Genomic DNA, 19323 nt, shown 5'->3' on the forward strand with positions numbered 1-19323 from the left:
TTTTTATTGCACACTGTTATATTTTTATATAAAGTGTTTTTGATATATATTTCTGGAGTCTCCTTTTTTCTCTTATGAGCACTTTAAACACCTTGGACTATTCTTTACCGGAGTGGTATGTGCGCTGGACCACTGTAATATACCCAGCTTGCTCCATTAGCACTACAGTGTGCTTTATACTTTGTGAGTATATCTCTGAAGGGTTAAGCTGGTGGGTACAGACTTTGCTTACTAATCTGCACTAGGAGTCACCCTCTGTATATCTTTCTATTTTTTCAGATGGTTTTGGGAATCTACTAAGAGGAGCTGCCCTTGCATTCTGATGCACAGTCAACTGGGACACTGCTAAGTTTCCAGACTGCTCATCTAGGCATTATCTTTGCCTTAATTATATGTGAGTATAAAATCTATATCTCATTCTATCTATCCCAATATATACTGTCTACACTAGGAGGCGCCCTTTCCTTTTGCTTCATCTTTCAGTTCTCTATCTAATCACTCTTATATTGAGCACATTCAACAATTCAAACCAAACTCTCACATCTACCTTATGGTCGACAAACAAAGAAATCTTTTTTATTCTTATTTTTGTTAGTGGAAATCCAACCAACCTATTGGAAACATAACAGACCACATGCACCCTGAAAAGGCATAAATACCTGCCTCCCCTTCACAGCCCTTTTACCGTACATAGGCCCCAGTTGCTGTACTCATCCCCACTTCCCCAGCCCTGTTCTCCAACTCACTATCTCTTCCATCTGGTCCCCCATAATCTGCTAATATTTGCCTCTGTCCCACCTACAGGACAAGTACCTGAAAATATGCTTCCCTTGCACTATGTTTCACTCCTGTGGGCTATTATCTGGCTTGTCCTGCTGCCATTGGCTCTATTTTATTTGAGGTAAAGCAGGCTTACCTGTCCTGTGTTATATCTGGCCCATTGAGGTCCAAAGACATCATCTCTGTCACATTTTATGGTTGCTGATCAATGTCCTTCAAGTCATGTTATTTTTGCCACATTTCTTATTAGTAACTCCAGTAGCATGCACCGCCTTCTTGTCACTAGATGGTTGGTCTCCCAATTTTAAAGGCCACTCTCCAAAGTAGACACTAGTTGCATGCATCTGTGTGAAATATCCATGGACTGCTATTTCTCCCTGGTCAAACGAATTCCAAGAATCAAGCAATGCAGCAACCTTGTTCAGTGTTGGCCTGGACCCCTTTTGTGAACTCTGCTCCTCTATTGAGCTCAGGAACTCTTGTACGACCACCAATTCATCACAGCCAAATACTTCTATCTTCTGCACCACTATCGCTTCATTATAGCACCTCCTGAAGATACACTACATTCATTGAAACAAGCAAGCCCCTTTAATTGCAGCAACCACACAACAGTAGATGGAATACACAGAAAAAAAACTAATCTTCTCTTTGTACATAGTGGCCCAGAATGCCATTACACCTTCATCCACTTCCTGGCCTAGTCTACTGAGCTTCCTATGACCCCTTCACTAGCCTATATAATGTCATTAAACGCTTTGTTATCCAGGGTGTTTATTTTTGACTGCTATAATAGAATGAGCCAGTAGGGTCATTATATTATACAAATGCAAAATTAAAGTTAAATATTTAAGTGCAAAAATGTCATGCTCTAATTTTGTATTCTAACTTTGTTTGTGTTAAACACATACATATTTAGGGCCACCAGTTCTAAACTTATGTGCTGTAACAAATTAGTGCATGTCATTTTTGCAGTATAATAGCCCTTTAAAACTGTTTTTGTGCTATAGCAAATAGATTAGTATCAGTTTCTTGCACAGCCTCAGGTTGTGATTGGAGTAATTTACCAATTACTTTGTAATGTTGATTTAATTATGTAGTTTTCAGAGACTCCTGTTTAAAATACTACTCACTATTGAGTCTTTATTACACATATATTATCCTTGACATCCCCTTTTTTTAGCATAGCTTTTAATAACAAAGGTGGCACTGTTTCCATTGTGTTTGGATTGACAGTTTGACACAATGATATAGTAATTAATGCTTTTGACATACTGACTTGTAACAATAATTTTAGCAGGACAATTAAGAATAGTGGCATGTTATATTACATCATTTAACATAATGCTGTCTTGTGCTATGTTCTTTATAAAGCAATCAGTATTTTATCCCATCCAACATTAAAATATGAAAATATATTTATGCAAATCTAATATCATAAGCAAATAGTAACTATCTAATTATCTAACTCCACTTTTTTATGTTTATAATTTCACAAATTTGTGTTTATATTGTAAATTAAAAAAAATGAAGTTATGTGTTATGGTTTTACATTACATGCAGTGAAAGTATGCCTGAATACATCTAATTTAGATTACATACATATATATATATATATATATATATATATATATATATATATATATATATATATATATATATATATATATATATATATAGCAGTAAAATCAGAATTAACCTTCAATGATTCAGATATAGCACGCAATTTTAAACACCTTTCCAATTGACTTCTGTTGTCTAGTTTGCTTTGTTCTCATGGTATCCTTTGTTGAAAAACATATCTAGGTAGGCTCAGGAGCTAGCTGTTGATTAGTGGCTCCAAATATGTGCCTCTTTTAATTGGCTCATCAGAAGTGTACAGCTAACTCCCAGAAGTGCAATGCTGCTCCTTCAACAAAGCAATGAATGAAGCAAATTTGATCAAGAAGTAAATTGAAAAATGATTAAAAATGATATGCTCTAAATAAATCAAGAAAAATGTTGGATTTTGTGTTCCTAGATTAAATTATTTGCTTTTTGGCCTCTCTAGGGAGTGTCGGACAAGCACAAATGTTACTCAAAAGCAAAAGGCATTCAATGTCCCTTTAATGATGTTTATGTAAAACAAATAAAGCTTTGAAAAAATACAACAGGTTGTGCAGCTTTAAATTTCAAAATAAACTGCATCCTCTTTCAAATGAGAATAGAAACATTATTGCAAAAAAACATAACAATTGTTTTTTTTGTTTTTTAACTTGTTTCAGTGCTATATATTGTTCATGTTCCCAAGCACTTTGATAACAGTAGCAGAAATATAATGGTTGGGATAAATCAAAATAAATAAACTTTGAAATCAATCTGAAATATACAGTATGAAGCTCAGAGTTTAGAACAATATAAATTAAAGTTGGAACAGTTATAACATTCACAAAGTTAATTAAACCGGACAGAAATTATACAATAAAGGTTAAAACAAACAGTACTTTCCTGCACTGTGTAGCCTCCTAAGATTTTCTTCAAATCTCTATAGAAATACACTAGGGGCAAGATTACATATGCGGTGTCGCCCGCAAAAGCCGGCGACTGCGTTTTTATTCGGTTTTAAATGCGTAAAAAATATAAATGCGGTGCATATACTGTATTTCAAACGTCGCCTGCAATTTTACTCCCATAAGCTAACATAGAACCGTTAGAAGCGTTGCAAATCGGTATCACATATTCAGTGCAAAGACTTACGCTGCGAAAATGGAGAAATTTTACTCCATTTTCACCTTGCCACACATAGGCAGACGCAGCAAGTCTTACACTGAAAATATGAGCACTGTAACCCCATCAAAATAGTAACTAAGACCTAATGCATGCGCAATATCTACCTGTCAACCGCAATCCCCCACCACAATAACTAATAACTTATATTAAACCCTAATCTGCCATGAACCGTCAACACAATAAACCTAATAAATGTATTAACCCCTAATCCGCCATTAACCCACATCGCAATAAACCTAATAAAACTATTAACCCCTAATCAGCTATTAACCCACACAATGCAATAAACCTAATAAAACTATTAACCCCTAATCTGCCAAACCCACACAACGCAATAATCCTAATAAATCTATTAACCCCTAATCCGCCAAACCCCCACAACGCAAGTACCCTAATTAGCCTATTAACCCCTAATCCGCCAAACCCCCACAAAGCAAATAACTAATTAAATTACTAAGCCCCCTAACCTAACACCCCCTAAATTAACCCCAATTACCTCAAATAAAAAATACTAAGTTACAATGAAAATAAAAAAGTTAACATTGTTTAAAAAAAATAAAAATAAATACAATTAAATTAAATTAATCTAAGATTACAAAAAATAAAAGTCTAACATTACATAAAAAATAAACCAAATTATCAAAAATAAAAACATTAAACCTAATTCCTATGAAAATAAAAAGCCCCCCCAAAATAAAAACACCCCCTAATCTAGTACTAAATTACCAATAGCCCTTAAAAGGGCCTTTTGTAGGACATTGCCCTAAATTAAACAGCTCTTTTACCTTAAAAAATACTTCCACCTCTAACAGTAAAACCCACCACCCAACAAACCCCCTAAAATAAAAAAAACTAACACTAAAAAATTCTAAAATACCCATTGCCCCTAAAGGGTCATTTGTATGGGCATTGCCCTTAAAAGGGCATTCGGCTCTTTAAAGAGTGCCCATTAAAACCCTTATCTAAAAAAAAAAAACCCTAATCAAAAAAAAAAAAAAAAAACCCCAGAGCTACTGAAATCCTCCCCGCTTGGAAGAAGATGTCGGCTGCTTGGAAGAAGACTTCACCGCATGGAACAGGATCTTCTCTGCCAGACTTCAAGAATGGTGAGTACCTATTTGGGGGTTAAAGTTCAGATTTTTTTAATTTTTAATTCTGTTTATTTTTAAATTAGGGTTTTAATGGGCAATCGTAAAAACATAATTTATGTAAGAACTTACCTGATAAATTCATTTCGTTCATATTGGCAAGAGTCCATGAGCTAGTGACATATGGGATATACAATCCTACCAGGAGGGGCAAAGTTTCCCAAACCTCAAAATGCCTATAAATACACCCCTCACCACACCCACAATTCAGTTTAACGAATAGCCAAGCAGTGGGGTGATAAAGAAAGGAGTAGAAAGCATCAACAAAGGAAATTTGGAAATAATTGTGTTTTATGCAAAAAATCATAACCCCCATAAAAAGGGTGGGCCTCATGGACTCTTGCCAATATGAAAGAAATGAATTTATCAGGTAAGTTCTTACATAAATTATGTTTTCTTTCATGTAATTGGCAAGAGTCCATGAGCTAGTGACATATGGGATATCAATACCCAAGATGTGGAGTCTTCCACTCAAGAGTCAATAGAGAGGGAGGGAATAAAAATAAAAACAGCCATATTTCGCTGAAAAAATTAATCCACAACCCAAAAAAATAAGTTTATTTTCATTTTTGAAAGAAAAAACTTAAATCAAAAAGCAGAAGAATCAAACTGAAACAGCTGCCTGAAGAACATTTTTTACCAAAAACTGCTTCCGAAGAAGCAAATACATCAAAACGGTAGAATTTAGTAAATGTATGCAAAGAGGACCAAGTCGCCGCTTTGCAAATCTGATCAACTGAAGCTTCATTCTTAAAAGCCTACTAAGTGGAGACTGATCTAGTAGAATGAGCTGTAATTATCTGAGGCGGGGCCTGACCCGACTCCAAATAAGCTTGATGAATCAAAAGTTTCAACCAAGAAGCCAAGGAAATAGCAGAAGCCTTCTGACCTTTCCTAGGACAAGAAAATAAAACAAATAGACCGGACGTCTTCCTGAAATCTTTAGTAGCTTCCACATAATATTTCAAAGCTCTTACCACATCCAAAGAATGTAAGGATCTCTCCAAAGAATTCTTAGGATTAGGACACAAGGAAGGGACAACAATTTCTCTACTAATGTTGTTAGAATTCACAACCTTAGGTAAAAATTGAAAAAAAGTCTGCAAAACTGCCTTATCCTGATGAAAAATCAGAAAAGGAGACTCACAAGAAAGAGCAGATAGCTCAGAAACTCTTCTAGCAGAAGAGATAGCCAAAAGGAACAACACTTTCCAGGAAAGTAGTTTAATGTCCAAAGAATGCATAGGCTCAAATGAAGGAGCCTGTAAAGCCTTCAGAACCAAATTAAGACTCCAAGGAGGAGAAATTGATTTGATGACAGGCTTAATATGAACTAAAGCCTGTACAAAACAGTGAATATCAGGAAGTATAGCAATCTTTCTGTGAAATAAAACAGAAAGAGCGGAGATTTGTCCTTTCAAGGAACTTGCAGACAAACCCTTATCCAAACCATCCTGAAGGAACTGTAAAATTCTAGGAATTCTAAAAGAATGCCAGGAGAATTTATGAGAAGAACACCATGAAATGTAAGTCTTCCAAACTCTATAATAAATCTTTCTAGAGACAGATTTACGAGCTTGTAACATAGTATTAATCACTGAGTCAGAGAAACCTCTATGACTTAGAACTAAGCGTTCAATTTCCATACCTTCTAATTTAATGATTTGAGATCCTGATGGAAAAAACGGACCTTGAGATAGTAGGTCCAGCCGTAACGGAAGTGGCCAAGGTGGGCAACTGGACATCCGAACCAGATCCGCATACCAAAACCTGTGTGGCCATGCTGGAGCCACCAGCAGCACAAGAGACTGTTCCATGATGATTTTGGAGATCACTCTTGGAAGGAGAACTAGAGGCGGGAAGATGTAAGCAGGTTGATAACACCAAGGAAGTGTCAGCGCATCCACTGCTTCCGCCTGAACATCCCTGGACCTGGACAGGTATCTGGGAAGTTTCTTGTTTAGATGAGAGGCCATGAGATCTATCTCTGGAAGCCCCCACATCTGAACAATCTGAGAAAACACATCTGGATGGAGAGACCACTCCCCTGGATGTAAAGTCTGGTGGCTGAGATAATCCGCCTCCCAATTGTCTACGCCTGAGATATGCACCGCAGAGATTAAACAGGAGCTGGATTCCGCCCAGACAAGTATCCGAGATACTTCTTTCATAGCTTGGGGACTGTGAGTCCCACCCTGATGATTGACATAAGCCACAGTTGTGATATTGTCTGTCTGAAAACAAATGAACGGTTCTCTCTTTAGCAGAGGCCAGAACTGAAGAGCCCTGAGAATTGCACGGAGTTCTAAAATATTTATTGGTAATCTCGCCTCTTGAGATTTCCAAACCCCTTGTGCTGTCAGAGATCCCCAAACAGCTCCCCAACCTGAAAGACTCGCATCTGTTGTTATCCCAGTCCAGGTTGGGCGAACAAAAGAAGCCCCTTGAACCAAACGATGGTGATCTATCCACCATGTCAGAGAGTGTCGTACATTGGGATTCAAGGATATTAATTGTGATATCTTTGTATAATCCCTGCACCATTGATTCAGCATACAAATCTGTAGAGGTCTCATGTGAAAACGAGCAAAGGGGATCGCGTCCGATGCTGCAGTCATGAGACCTAAAACTTCCATGCACATATCCACTGAAGGGAATGGCTGAGACTGAAGGAGCCGGCATGCTGCGACCAATTTTAAACGTCTCTTGTCTGTTAGAGACAGAGTCATGGACACTGAATCTATCTGGAAGCCTAAAAAGGTGACCCTTGTCTGAGGAATCAAGAAACTTTTTGGTAAATTGATCCTCCAACCATGTTTCCGAAGAAACAACACTAGTTGATTCGTGTGAGATTCTGCAGTATGTAAAGACTGAGCTAGTACCAAGATATCGTCCAAATAAGGAAACACCGCAATACCCTGTTCTCTGATTACAGATAGTAGGGCACCCAGAACCTTTGAAAAGATTCTTGGAGCTGTTGCTAGGCCAAATGGAAGAGCAACAAATTGGTAATGCTTGTCTAGAAAAGAGAATCTCAGAAACTGAAAGTGTTCTGGATGAATCGGAATATGAAGGTATGCATCCTGCAAGTCTATTGTGGACATATAATGTCCTCACTGAACAAAAGGCAGAATTGTCCTTATAGTCACCATCTTGAAAGTTGGTACTCTTACATAACAATTCAAAATTTTTAGATCCAGAACTGGTCTGAATAAATTTTCTTTCTTCGGTACAATGAATAGGTTTGAATAAAACCCCAAAACTTGTTCCTGAGGAGGAACTGGCATGATTACCCCTGAAGACTCCAGATCTAAAACACACTTCAGAAAAGCCTGAGCTTTTACTGGATTTACAGGGATGCATGAGAGAAAAAATCTTCTCACAGGAGGTCTTACTTTGAATCCTATTCGATACCCTTGAGAGACAATGCTCTGAATCCAATGATTTTGGACAGATTTTATCCAAAAATCCTTGAAAAACCTTAATCTGCCCCCTACCAGCTGAGCTGGCATGAGGGCCGCACCTTCATGCGGATTTAGGGGCTGACTTTGGTTTCCTAAATGGATTGGATTTATTCCAATTTGAGGAAGGCTTCCAATTGGAAGCAGATTCCTTGGGGGAAGGATTGAGTTTTTGTTCTTTATTCTGATGAAAGGAATGAAAACGGTTAGAAGCCTTATATTTACCCTTAGGTTTTTTATCCTGAGGCAAAAAAACTCCTTTTCCCCCAGTGATAGTTGAAATAATAGAATCCAACTGAGAACCAAATAAATTATTACCTTCGAAAGAAAGAGATAGTAATCTAGATTTAGATGTCATATCAGCATTCCAAGATTTAAGCCACAAAGCTCTTCTATCTAAAACAGCTAAAGACATGGATCTAACATCAATTTTGATAATATCCAAAATGGCATCACAAATAAAATGATTAGCATGTTGCAGTAAGCGAACAACGCTAGATATGTCAGAATCCAATTCGTGTTGCGCTAAATTTTCCAACCATAAAGTTGATGCAGCCGCAACATCAGCCAAAGAAATAGCAGGTCTGAGATGACCTGAATAAAAATAGGCCTTCCTTAGATAAGATTCAAGCTTCCTATCTAAAGGATCCTTAAAGGAAGTGCTATCTTCCATAGGAATAGTGGTACGTTTAGCAAGAGTAGAAATAGCCCCATCAACTTTGGGGATTTTTTCCCAAAACTCTATAGATTTTGCTGGTAAAGGATACAATTTTTTAAACCTTGAAGAAGGAATAAAAGAAGTACCTGGCTTATTCCATTCCCTAGAAATCATATCAGAAATAGCCTCAGGAATGGGAAAAACCCCTGGGGAAACCACAGGAGCTTTAAAAACAGCATTTAAACGTTTATTAGACTGAACGTCAATAGGACTGGTTACCTCAATATCCAAAGTAATTAACACTTCTTTTAATAAAGAACGCATATACTCTATTTTAAATAAATAAGTAGATTTGTCAGTCTCAATGTCTGAGGAAGGATCTTCTGTTTCAGATAGATCCTCATCAGAAGAGGATGAATTATTATGTTGTTGGTCATTTGAAATTTCATCAGCTAAATGAGAAGTTTTAAAAGACCTTTTACGTTTATTAGAAGGTGGAAATGCAGACAAAGCCTTCATAATAGAATCAGAAACAAATTCTTTAAAATTTACAGGTATATCATGCACATTAGAAGTTGAAGGAACTGCAACTGGCAATGTACTATTACTGATAGAAACACTATCTGCATGTAAAAGTTTATCATGACAACTATTACAAATGACATTCGGTGGAATAATTTCTACAACTTTACAACAAATGCACTTAGCTTTGGTAGAACCGATATCAGGCAGCAATGTTCCAGCAGAAACTTCTGAGGCAGGATCAGATTGGGACATCTTGCACAATGTAAGAGAAAAAATAACATATAAAGCAAAATTATCTATTTCCTTATATCACAGTTTCAGGAATGGGAAAAAATGCAATAGCATAGGCCTCTGAAAGCAAAAAGCAAGAGGCAAACAAACAAGGGGTATTGAAATAATGTAAAAAAATTGGCGCCAAGTCTTTTTTAGCGCCAAAAATGACCGGAAATGACACACTTGCGTCACTAATGACGCCGCTGTGTGAAAGGTCTCGGCGTCACTTATGATGCCGGAAATGACGAAGTTGCGCCATAAACGTACTTTTTAGCGCCAAAAAATTTTTTCACGACAAGAATGACGCAATAAAGTTTAGCATTTGACGCACCTGCTGGCCTAATACCCGCAATTAAAAGAAGTAGTCAATTGAAAAAAGACTAAACTCCAGGTAAGAAATAAATTTCTTAAAAATGTTTAAATTCCCAAATATGAAACTGACAGTCTGCAGAAGGAAATACATAAACCTGACTCATGGCAAATATAAGTACAATACATATATTTAGAACTTTATATAAATGCATAAAGTGCCAAACCATAGCTGAGAGTTTCTTAAGTAATGAAAACATACTTACCAAAAGACGCCCATCCACATATAGCAGATAGCCAAACCAGTACTAAAACAGTTATTAGTAGAGGTAATGGTAAATTGAGAGTATATCGTCGATCTGAAAAGGGAGGTAGGAGATGAATCTCTACGACCGATAACAGAGAACCTATGAAATAGACCCCCGTTAGGGAAATCATCGTATTCAAATAAGTGATACTCCCTTCACGTCCCTCTGACATTCGCTGTACTCTGAGAGGAATCGGGCTTCAACAATGCTGAGAAACGCATATCAACGTAGAAATCTTAGCACAAACTTACTTCACTACCTCCATAGGAGGCAAAGTTTGTAAAACTGAATTGTGGGTGTGTTGAGGGGTGTATTTATAGGCATTTTGAGGTTTGGGAAACTTTGCCCCTCCTGGTAGGATTGTATATCCCATATGTCACTAGCTCATGGACTCTTGCCAATTACATGAAAGAAAGAGCTGAATGCCTTTTAAGGGCAGTAAAAGAGCTGAATGCCGTTTAAGGGACTTAGAACTTTTTTAAATGCAAACGAGCTGTTTAACTTACAGCAATGCCCTACAAAAATCCCTTATAATGGCTATTATAAGGGATTTTAGTTTAGCATTAGATTAGGGGGTGTTTTTATTTTGAGGGGGCTTTTTTATTTTCATAGGGATTAGGTTTATTTTTTTTATTTTGGATAATTTTGTTTATTATTTTCTGTAATGTTAGACTTTTTTATTTTTGGTAATTTTAGATTAATTTATTTTAATTTAATTTTAGGTTTATTTTTCTAAGTACTGTTTTTTATTTTAATTATAATTTAGTATTGTATTATTTTATGTAATTTAGGGTTAATTTAGTGGGTGTTAGGTTAGGGGACTTAGTTATTAAATTAGTTATTTGTGTTGTAGGGGTTTTGCGGATTAGGGGTTAATAGGTTAATTAGGGTGCTTGCGTTGTGGGGGTTTGGCAGATTAGGGGTTAATAGTTTTATTAGGATTACGGGTTAATAGGTTAATTAGGGTGCTTGCGTTGTGGGAGTTTGGCGGATTAGAGGTTAATAGTTTTATTAGGATTATTGTGTTGTGTGGATTAATACATTTATAAGGTTTGTTTTAATGTGGGTTAATGGCGGATTAGGGGTTAATAGTTTTAATAGGTACTTTGCGGTGTGGGTTAATGGTGGGTTATGGGTTAATACTTTTAATAGGTACTTTGCAATGTGGGTGAATGGCATATTAGGGGTTAATACATTTATTAGGTAGTTAGCGATGTTGGGGTTGGTGGATTTAGGTATTAATACTTTTATTAGGTAGATTGCGACGTGGGTGAATGGTGGATTAGGGGTTAATAGTTTAATTAGGCATACTGCATTGTGTGGGGTTGTCAGTTTAGGGGTTAATACATTTATAATTAGTTGCGATAGGGGGATTGCGGATACAGAGGTTTTTACGTGTTGGGTTTATTTTTTGGATGCAGGTTAGACTTTTACGAGAGATTTGATATATATTTTTTTTCTTAGGCGCGGCAGTTTCTAATGTGCCGTAAGTCACTGGCGACTCCAGAAATTTGTATTTACGCTCATTTCTGGACATCGCTAGTTTATCCGACTTACAACACTTCATGAACTGCCGCCTCCTTATATGTGATACCCCGATGTCCGAGGTGAAATTACGGGCGGCGTGGGTTTCAGCAGTTGCACTGAATCTTGCGCTGCATATGTAATCTCGCCAATGGGGGCACGTAAATTAAAGAAGATAAGAAAAAACTATGCAATGTGTCGTCCCCCCCCCCCCGGAGTGGGACAGTCAATAATATCCAATGATATCAAATACTTAGATAAGGGAGAGACATATATATTAGTAGATAGTTATAATTCTAAGTAATGTGGTGTAGGCCCTTAAATGGATACTGAACCCAACTTTTTTATTTCATGATTCAGATAGAGCATGCAGTTTTAAGCAACTTTCTAATTTACTCTTATTTTTTTTTTTATTCTTCTCGTATCTTTAGTTGAAAGAGCAGTTATGTAACCATATGAGCCAGCCCATTTTTGGTTCAGAACCCTGGATAGCGCTTGCTGATTGGTGGCTACATTGAACCACCAATCAGCAAGCGCTTCCTATGAGCTAAACCAAACATGGGCTGACTGGTAAGCTTTACATTCCTGCTTTTTCAATTAAAGATACCAAGAGAATGAAGAACAATTGATAATAGGAGTAAATTAGTTAGTTGCTTAAAATTTCATGCTCTGAGTCATGAAAGAAATAATTTGGGTTCAGTGTCCCTTTAAAGTCAAAATTATAAAAATGTAAGAATGCAAAGACAAAAACTAAAATAGGAAGTTATCTCAATAAACCAGTGCAAGATACAAGTTAAATCTTTATTAGTAGAGTATCTTGAAACAAAAAGTTAAATACCAAACAAAGCAACACCATCATAAGTTACAAAGCATCAACAAAGTAGAAACATAATAAACTAAAAACATACACAAACACACAGACCAAGCCGCTGCAGATCCGGAAGTCCTGACGTCACAAATGAGCAGAGGTGGGCTAACCCATCGTGTAAGCAGCGGGGGTGCTAGCTGTAAAACGGCCAGTGAAGCCGTGTGGAAATTCTAAATAGAAAAATGGATGTCTAATAAAGATGGATTTTTTTTTATTAAAAAAAAGGAGCACCTAGCAAACTTACCCTATGATTAAAGGGACACTAAACCCAATTTTTTTCTTTTGTGATTCAGATACAGCATGCAGTTTTAAGCAACTTTCTAATTTACTCCTATTATCAATTTTTCTTCATTCTCTTGCTATCTTTATTTGAAAAAGAAGGCATCTAAGTTTTTTTTTGTTCAGAACTGTGGACAGCATTTTTTTATTGGTGGATGAATTTATCCACCAATCAGCAAGAACAACCCAGGTTGTTCACCAAAAATGGGCCGGCATCTAAACTTACAGTCTTGCATTTCAAATAAAGATACCAAGAGAATGAAGAAAATTTGATAATAGAAGTAAATTAGAAAGTTGCTTAAAATTTCATGCTCTATCTGAATCACGAAAGAAAACATTTGGGTTCAGTATCCCTTTAAGTGCTCAATGGAGCACAAAACTAGTCAGGTCGTTTGCTAGCCTTGTAATGCTTTTAAATGGATGTCTAATAAAGATGGAATTTTTTTATTAGCCCTCTGATTCCTTTTTAAGTGCTGCTGCTGCTTTTTCTATTTAAAAACATATACAATTATACCCCCCCAAAAAAAATAAGAGAAGAAAAACCTGTAATTATACACATAAGAAAATAATTTGTGTTTAAGAAGTGCACAAATAAAAAGGATAAATAGCCCTGGGGTCCTTAAAGAAAACAAAAGGAAAATAAAACACAAATAGTGGCCCTGTGTAGTATCCAATCAGTGTTATAGATGAAGCCGTACTCACACATAGGGCGCGATCCGATATCGATCGCAGTTTGCGGCGCAAGCGAGGGAACCGGCGTCGCCCGCAGTTTCAGCTCGCAACTCGAGCTATCCCATATAGGTCGCCGTCAGATGCTAACGTGCCGTAAGTCTCACAAACCAGCGATGTCCAGAAATCTGCGTAAGTACAAATTTCTGGCGTCGCCAGTGACTTGCGCCACGTTAGAAACTGCCGGCGCCTATAAAACCTGACTAAAGTTTAAAACACCCGCACTGTCTAACACGCCTCCCTAACATAGCCCGCACTGTCTAACACGCCTCCCTAACATAGCCCGCACTGTCTAACCCTCTATCCGCTATCCCCCCTCACTAGCCTAACAATAAAAAAGCTATTAACCCCTAAACCGCCGCTCCTTTACCCCGCCGCAACCTAATAAAGTTATTAACCCCTAAACCGCCGCTCCCGTACCCCGCCGCCAGCTATATTATATCTATAACCCCCTAAAGTGAGCCCCTAACACCGCCGCCACCTATATAAAAATTATTAACCCCTAATGTAAGCCCCTTACACCGCCGCCATCTCTATTAAAATGATTAACCCCTAATTTAATCTACCTACCCCGCCGCCAGCTATATTATCTATATTAACCCTAAGTATATTATAGTTAATATAGGTATTACATTATATATATTAACCCTAATTATATTAGGGTTAATATAGTTAATATAGTTACTATAGTATTTATATTAACTATATTAACTCTATCTAACCCCCCTAACTAAATTTATATTAAATTAATCTAATTCATTTATAAACTAAAATATTCCTATTTAAATCTAAATACTTACCTATAAAATAAACCCTAAGATAGCTACAATATAATTAATAATTACATTGTAGCTATGTTAGGGTTAATATTTATTTTACAGGTAAATTGTTAATTATTTTAACTAGGTATAATAGATATTAAATAGTTATTAACTATTTAATATCTACCTAGTTAAAATAATTACCCAATTACCTGTAAAATAAATCCTAACCTAAGTTACAAATACACCTACACTATCAATAAATTTAATAAACTACAAACATCTATCTAAAAATACAATTAAATTAACTAAACTAAATTACAAAAAAAAAACACTAAATTACAAAAAATAAAAAAAAGATTACAAGATATTTAAGCTAATTACACCTATTCTAAGCCCCCTAATAAAATAATAAACCCCCAAAATAAAAAAAATTCCCTGCCCTATTCTAAATTCAACAAATTTCAAAGCTCTTTACCTTACCAGCCCTTAAAAGGGCCTTTTGTGGGGCATGCCCCAAAGAATTCAGCTCTTTTGCATACAACAAATACAATACCCCCCCCCATTACAACCCACCACCCACATACCCCTATTCTAAACCCACCCAAACCCCCCTTAAAAAAGCCTAACACTACCCCCCTGAAGATCTCCCTACCTTGTCTTCACCACACCGGGCCGAACTCCTGATCCGATCCGGGCGATGTCTTCCTCCAAGCGGCAAAGAAGAATTCTTCCTCCGGCGATGTCATCCTCCAAGCGGCAAAGAAGAATTCTTCATCCGGCGACGTCTTCCTCCAAGCGGCAGAAAAGTCTTCATTCTTCCGGCGACATCTTCAATCTTCTTTCTTCGCTCCGCCGCCGCGGAGCATCCATCCCGGCCGACTGCTGAACTTGGAATGATGTACCTTTAAATGACGTCATCCAAGATGGCGTCCACCGAATTCCGATTGGCTGATAGGATTCTATCAGCCAATCGGAATTAAGTTAAAAAAATCTGATTGGCTGATTGAATCAGCCAATCAGATTCAAGTTCAATCCGATTGGCTGATCCAATCAGCCAATCAGATTGAGCTTGCATTCTATTGGCTGATCGGAACAGCCAATAGAATACGAGCTCAATCTGATTGGCTGATTGGATCAGCCAATCGGATTGAACTTGAATCTGATTGGCTGATTCAATCAGACAATCAGATTTTTCTAACTTAATTCCGATTGGCTGATAGAATCCTATCAGCCAATCGGAATTCGGCGGACGCCATCTTGGATGACGTCATTTAAAGGTACCTCATTCCAAGTTCAGCAGTCGGCCGGGATGGATGCTCCGCGGCGGCGGAGCGAAGAAAGAAGATTGAAGATGCCGCCGGAAGAATGAAGACTTTGCTGCCGCTTGGAGGAAGACGTCGCCGGAGGAAGAATTCTCCTTTGCCGCTTGGAGGATGACATCGCCGGAGGAAGAATTCTTCTTTGCCGCTTGGAGGAAGACATCGCCCGGATCGGATCAGGAGTTCGGCCCGGTGTGGTGAAGACAAGGTAGGGAGATCTTCAGGGGGGTAGTGTTAGGCTTTTTTAAGGGGGGTTTGGGTGGGTTTAGAATAGGGGTATGTGGGTGGTGGGTTGTAATGGGGGGGGGTATTGTATTTGTTGTATGCAAAAGAGCTGAATTCTTTGGGGCATGCCCCCACAAAAGGCCCTTTTAAGGGCTGGTAAGGTAAAGAGCTTTGAAATTTGTTGAATTTAGAATAGGGCAGGGAATTTTTTTTATTTTGGGGGTTTATTATTTTATTAGGGGGCTTAGAATAGGTGTAATTAGCTTAAATATCTTGTAATCTTTTTTTTATTTTTTGTAATTTAGTGTTTGTTTTTTTTTGTAATTTAGTTTAGTTAATTTAATTGTATTTTTAGATAGATGTTTGTAGTTTATTAAATTTATTGATAGTGTAGGTGTATTTGTAACTTAGGTTAGGATTTATTTTACAGGTAATTGGGTAATTATTTTAAATAGGTAGATATTAAATAGTTAATAACTATTTAATATCTATTATACCTAGTTAAAATAATTAACAATTTACCTGTAAAATAAATATTAACCCTAACATAGCTACAATGTAAATATTAATTATATTGTAGCTATCTTAGGGTTTATTTTATAGGTAAGTATTTAGATTTAAATAGGAATATTTTAGTTTATAAATGAATTAGATTAATTTAATATAAATTTAGTTAGGGTTAGATAGAGTTAATATAGTTAATATAAATACTATAGTAACTATATTAACTATATTAACCCTAATATAATTAGGGTTAATATAGTTAATATATATAATGAAATACCTATATTAACTATAATATACTTAGGGTTAATATAGATAATATAGCTGGCGGCGGGGTAGGTAGATTAAATTAGGGGTTAATCATTTTAATAGAGATGGCGGCGGTGTAAGGGGCTTACATTAGGGGTTAATAATTTTTATATAGGTTGCGGCGGTGTAAGGGGTCAGATTAGGGGATAGATAAGGTAGATGGCGGCGGTTTTAGAGGCTCACAGTAGGGGGTTAGTTTATGTAGATGGCGGCGGGGTCCGGGAGCGGCGGTTTAGGGGGTAATAACTTTATTAGGGATTTCGGGGGGGGGGGGATCGCGGTTGACAGGGAGATAGACATTGCGCATGCGTTAGGTGTTAGGTTTATTTTAGCAGATCGCGGTTGACAGGGAGATAGACATTGCGCATGCGTTAGGTGTTAGGTTTATTTTAGCAGATCGCGGTTGACAGGGAGATAGACATTGCGCATGCGTTAGGTGTTAGGTTTATTTTCTAGTTAGTTTAGGGAGTTACGGGGCTCCAATAGTCAGCGTAAGGCTTCTTACGGCTGCTTTTTGTGGCGAGGTGAAAATGGAGTAAGTTTTCTCCATTTTCGCCACGTAAGTCCTTACGCTGCATATTGGATACCAAACTGCGCGGGTTTGGTATACCTGCCTATGGCCCAAAAAACTGCGGGCGACGGCAGAAATATACGGGCGTAACTTCTAGGTTACGCCGTATATGTGATACCAAATCCGCGCAAATATTGGCGTCGCCGGCTTTTGCGGGCGACGCTTTATATCGGATCGACCCCATAGAGCAGAGAGAGTAATCAACAAATCAAGAGGTATCAGTAGCTCAGGTGACCCTTCATGGTCTCAAACGCCAACCAACCATCAACTTTTTTTGTTTGTTAAATGTTGGCTATAAAAGACAGTTAAGATTTGGATGGTCAACTTCTATTACATTCAAGTCTGTCAGTTTTTAAATTAAAGGTACATGAAACCAAATATTTTTCTTTTTATATTCAGCTAAAGAATACAATTTAAAAAAAGGTTTCCAATTTACTTCTATTATCAAATTTGCTTCATTCTCATGGTATTCTTAGTTGAAGAAATACCTAGATAGGTAGGGTACAAATTTCTGGAGCACTACATGGTAGGAAAAAGTGCTGCCCTCTAGGGATATTGTTAATGTAAAAAATTCTTCCAAAACTGCTGCCATATAGTACTGTAGACACGTTCATGCTCCTGAGTGGTGTACCTCCCTGCTTTTCAACAAATGATGCCATGAGAACGAAGGAAATTTGGAAATTGAAGTCAATTGGAAAGTTGTTTAAAATTGTATGTTCTATCTGAATCATGAAATACATTTTTGGTGTTTTATGTCCCTTTAAACAAAAGATTCAGGAGAATGATGGAGGTAGATGGTTAATTCAAAAACTTTTTATGACCATAAAATCTTTACTTTCATTTTAAGAGTGTCTTATAATAAATACTGAATGCCATAGAAGTCAGCTATTCAGATCTTACATTTAATAGCTAATGGCATTTTTTATAACATTCTCAACACAGACACACACGTTTTACCATTTCCCCCATACTATAAAAGAAAGTATTCCAGTCATTACAAACAGAAAGCAAGACAGTACAGCATGGCTTTGGTGAAGAACAAAAGGCAGTTACATTTCTTTTCATGCCCGTATTCAGATGCCCTTGACATAGAAATCGGTTCTTTGAGGAACAAGTGAACTTTTAGGGGTGTCCTATAAAATTACAGTCTATGACTGCTAGTCTTTTCAAGGTTCTATTTTTTTTTTCTCAGGCAATGATTACAAATGGTAACAAAGCCATAAAAAGTCTATGACATTTCTTTGGAATCAATAGAGAGTCTTAAGATTAAATTGGCCTTTCAAGAAATTTGATTTAATTACATATTGAGATCTGATTGGTAAAATAAACAAGTACCACATTTCTAACCAGGTCCCAAAACTGCAATTATTCTATATGCAACTGAGTTAGCCCTTAATCTGCAATTAACCTTAAAGTGCACTAAACGCAATTTTTTAAAGTTAAAAGGACACTGAACCTATTTTTTTTTCTTTCATGATTCAGATAGATCATGCAATTTAAAGCAACTTTCTAATTGACTCCTATTATCAATTTTTGTTTGTTCTCTTGCTATCTTTATTTAAAAAGCAGGAATGTGATGCATAGGAGACGGCCCATTTTTTGTTGAGAACCTGGGTAATGCTTGCTTATTGGTGGTTAAATGTAAGCCTCCAATAAGCAAGCACTATCCATGGTGCTGAACCTAAAATGGGCTGGCTGCTAAGATTTACATTCATGATTTTTAAATAAAGATAGCAAGAGAACAAAGAAAAATTGATAATAAGAGTAAATTAGAAAGTTGATTAAAATTGCACGCTCTATCTGAATCATGAAAGAAAAAAAATAGGTTCAGTGTCCTTTTAACTTCTGCCTACCTGTTTTCTTAAAGTATGAGCGTGTAAGAGGTTTGGCTGCTAAATTGCCAGATAAGGCTTAGGACAGAAGATGCCTAAGCTAAGGGGTTTGTGAGTTTAAATATGTTTCTTTTATTTAAAGGAGGATTTGGGTATTGGGGGTTAGGT

The sequence above is a fragment of the Bombina bombina genome, chromosome 9 (assembly GCF_027579735.1).
Source record: "Bombina bombina isolate aBomBom1 chromosome 9, aBomBom1.pri, whole genome shotgun sequence".
Taxonomy (NCBI): Eukaryota; Metazoa; Chordata; class Amphibia; order Anura; family Bombinatoridae; genus Bombina; species Bombina bombina.